The sequence below is a fragment of the Cetorhinus maximus genome, chromosome 25 (assembly GCF_964194155.1).
Source record: "Cetorhinus maximus chromosome 25, sCetMax3.hap1.1, whole genome shotgun sequence".
Lineage (NCBI taxonomy): Eukaryota > Metazoa > Chordata > Chondrichthyes > Lamniformes > Cetorhinidae > Cetorhinus > Cetorhinus maximus.
This window is the reverse complement of record NC_135903.1, coordinates 7,244,082-7,248,127: the sequence shown is the minus strand read 5'-3', so window position 1 is coordinate 7,248,127 and position 4,046 is coordinate 7,244,082. Positions and strand designations below refer to the sequence as shown.

Sequence of the window (4,046 nt, the reverse complement as noted above, 5' to 3'; positions counted from 1 at the left end):
TCGGATAGATGAATGCATATGATTTGACCTAGAAGCTGATTTTATAAGGGGGTATCTGCATATCAAGCAGAAATCCTGTTGAACTGCAGTCACTGAGCTACACCCAGTGACAAGCTCCGGCCGCTGAAAAGATCCAGGAATGAGTTCATGAGACATGGATACACACTGAAAGGGGAATGTTTTGCAGGGCAAAGAGGATAAAAAAATCAAAGTTATGAGGTGAATTAGTTAGCTCTGCATAGGAGCCAAAATGGAGCAGAATGGATTGGATCACTTTAACCTGTGTGGTATTCCTTGCTGGTTGCTGTATTCCTTGGGCAGATAACAAAATAGATCATGTGCTCCTACATTGACTTGATGAGGGGGCACCTGGATTTGAACCAGGGACCTCTTGATCTGCAGTCAAATGCTCTATCACTGAGCTATACCCCCTTACGTGTAACTGTAAAGCCTAAACATTTCTGTAGCAGATTGTGAGGGACAATATGCTCAGTATTCATCAGGAAATTGTTTACAGGGCAATTTGTATATTCCAATTTGTATATTCTTTCACAGGAAGTGGGTCTTGCTGGCTAGAATAGTGTTTTCATTGCCCATCACTAATTACCATTCAGGAGGCGGTGCTGAGCAGCCTTCTTCAATCGCTGCATGTCCATGTGGTGCAGGTGCATCCACAAGACTGTTTAAGGGGGATTTCATGGATTTTGGCCCAACAACAGCCAAAGAACGGTGATACCATTCCAAGTCAGGATGGAGTGTGGCTTGGAGGGAAACTTGCAGCTGGCGGTGTTCCCATGCATCTGCTGCCCTTGCCCTTCTAAGTGGTAGAGGCCACATGTTTGGAATGTGCTGTACGAGGAGCTTTGGTGAGTGGCTGCAATGCATTTTGTAGATGGTACACACTGCTGCCACTGTGTGTCGGTGGTGCACTGACTGGAGGTGCTGGGTGGGGGGCGAATTAAGTGTGCTGCTTTGTCCTGGATGAGATGCGTGACATTATTTGATCGCTACTGATCACCAGACGAATAGATGCGCAAATAGTGAATTTTAATTTTATGAGGTGGCACCTAGATTTGAATCAAGAGGCTGCAAATCTGCAGTGAAATGCTCCACTTCTGAGCTACAAACAGGAAAAGATTCAATACTACATTTCAGGAGGGGATTGGATACAGACAGGTGGGGAAGCTCAATACTGAGCAATGGATGGCCAACGTTCCTCATGTAGATTTTGAGAGAAAAATTTGGAGCATTTCACTGCAGATTTGCAGCTCCTTGATTCAAATCTAGGTGTCACCTTATAAAATTAAAATTCACTATTCTCCAGAACATGATGTTGATTTTCACTCTGGAGTAGGGCGGTCCAATTCATCCTAGTCCCTCACTTTATATTGTTTGCCCTGTAGATTATTTCCTGCTGACGACTCAGGCAATTCTCTCCCGGGGTCTGTAACAGCATCTCTTTGGCTTTGAGAGAAAAAGTTTAAGTGCTTATCAGGAAATCATTTGCAATGCAAGGAGTAGTTTGTATATTCTTCCACTGGAAGTGGGCGTGGCTGACTAGAGCAGCATTTTTATTGCCCATCCCTAATTGCCCTTGAGAAGGTGGTGCTGAGCTGCTTCCTTGAATCTCTGCAGTGCATGTGGTGTAGATACATCCACAGAACTCGGTCAGAGGGAGTTTATGGATATTTAGCCAGCAACAGCGAAGGAACGGTGAGATTGTTCCATGTCAGGATGGAGTGTGGCATGGATGGAGACTTTGCAGAATGTGGTGTTCCCATGCAACTGCTGCCGTTGTCCTTCTAAGTGATAGAAGTCATGGATTTCGAAGGTGCTGTTGAAGGGGCCTTGGTGAGTTGCTGCAGTTCATCTTGTAGATGGTACACACGATATGACTGTGCGTCTGCGGTGCATTGACTCAATGTTGGAGGTGGTGAGTGGTGTGCCAATCACGCATGCTCCTTTTCCCTGGATGAAAAATAAAGGACTGTGGTGGATTAGATAACCCTGCTCCTGACTCAAAATCACCATAACAGACAGCAGTGGGATGACCTGCATGTCATTTGGTGGTTGCTGCTTTGGCTGTCAGGTAGAGAAATACATATACAAATTGCACATTTGTCAATCCGAGTTGGTTTTGTGAGGGGGCTTTTGTGGTTTGAACCAAGGATCCCCTGACTTTCAGTCAATTGCTCTACCATTGAACTATACCCCCTGACTGAAGCAACAGAAGCCAAAGAGATGCTGTTATAGTCCTCAAGAGAGAATTGCCTGAGTCGTCATCAGGAAATAATTTACAGGGCAAATAATGAAAAGTGAGGGACTGGAATGAATTGGACCACCCTACTCCAGAGTGAAAATCAACATCATATACTGGAGAGCCACGATCTGCATAACATTATTTGATCACTACTGTTCGCTAGAGGAATAGGTGCACAAATAATAAATTTTAATTTTTTAAGTCGGCACCTAGATTTGAATCAAGGAGCTGTGAATCTGCAGTGAAATGCTCCACTACTGAGCTGCAAACAGGAGAAGTTTCAACCTGCATTTCAGGAGGGGATTGGATACAGACAGATAAAGGCAAAATACTTCGGATGCTGGAAATCTGAAACTAAAACAAAAAATGCTGTAAAAGCTCAACAGGTCTGACAGCATCTGTGGAGAAAAAGACCAAAGTTACTGTTTCAAGTCCATGTGACTCTTCTTCAGAGCCAAAGGGAAGTGGAAACATGGTGAAATATATACTGTTTAAGCAGGGTAGAACAGATGAAACTGGATCGAAGGCTAGCGATAGGTGGAGGCAAAGGAGAGGATGCTAAAGATGTCATAAACAAAAGGTCAAAGGGTTGTTAATAGTGGCGGTACTGGTTAAAGGAAGTGCTAATGGTGACATTAAGAGTGGAAAGCAGAATCTGATAATGGCCAGACCAGAGTAAGCACTCTGGAAAGTGACAGATGGCCCTAGCAGGGGTGGAGTGAGAGGAGGGAACAGTAGGGGGGAAAAAGGTTGAAAATAGGCTCAAAGTTGAGGAGAAAACAATGAATAAGACTGAAAATAAATTTAAAAAATATTAATTAAAAAACGTGGGAAAAAATAAATAAATAATAAAAAATAAAAATGGATATAGAGAAAACGGGATCAAGAAGGGGTGGGTATAGAGAGAGAATTCTTGGCCTGAAGTTGTTGAACTCAATGTTAAGTCTGGAAGACTGTGAAGTGCCTAATCGGAAGATGAGGTGCTGTTCCTCCAGTTTGTGTTGGGCTTCACTGGAACATTGCAGCAGGCCAAGGACAGACATGTGGTCATGAGAGCAGGGTGGAGTGTTGAAATGGCAAGCGACAGGGAGGTCTGGGTCATGCTTGCGGACAGACCGACGGTGTTCCACAAAGCGGTCACCAGTCTGCGTTTGGTCTCTCCAATGTAGAGGAGACCGCATTGGAAACAGCAAATACAGTAGACTAAATTGAGGGAAGTTCAAGTTAAACACTTCTTCACTTGAAAGGAATATTTGGGCCTTTGGACAGTGATGAGGGGGGAAGTAAAGGGGCAGGTTTTGCACCTTCTGCAATTGCATGGCAAGGTGCCATGGGAGGGGGTTGAGGTGTCAGGTGCAATGGAGGAGTGGACCAGCGTGTCCTGGAGGGAACGATCCCTATGGAATGCCAACAGGGGGGGTGAGGGGAAGATGTGTTTGGTGGTGGCATCATGCTGGAGTTGGCAGAAATGGTGGAGGGGAGGATGATCTTTTGAATGCGGAGGCTGGTGGGGTGAAAAGTGAGGACAAGGGCGACCCTATCATGGTTCTGGAAGGGAGAGGAAGGCATGAGGGCAGAGGCACAGGAGATGGGTTGGACACGGTTGAGGGCCCTGTCAACCACCATGGGTGGGAAACCTCGGTTAAGGAAGAAGGAAAACATGTCAGAAATGCCGCTTTGGAAAATGGTATCTTTGGAACAGATGCCACGGAGATGAAGGAACTGAGAGAATGGGATGGAGTCCTTACAGGAAGCGGGGTGTGAGGAGCTGTAGTCCAAGTGGCTG

The 4,046-nt window shown here is 45.4% G+C and overlaps 1 non-coding gene across 1 annotated transcript; it reads right to left on the bottom strand.

Moving 5' to 3' along the window:
- Positions 1 to 360: 360 nt before the first annotated feature.
- Positions 361 to 432, bottom strand: trnac-gca (transfer RNA cysteine (anticodon GCA)). The gene has a single exon. It is a non-coding gene; the product is annotated as a tRNA-Cys (tRNA).
- Positions 433 to 4,046: the final 3,614 nt, after the last annotated feature.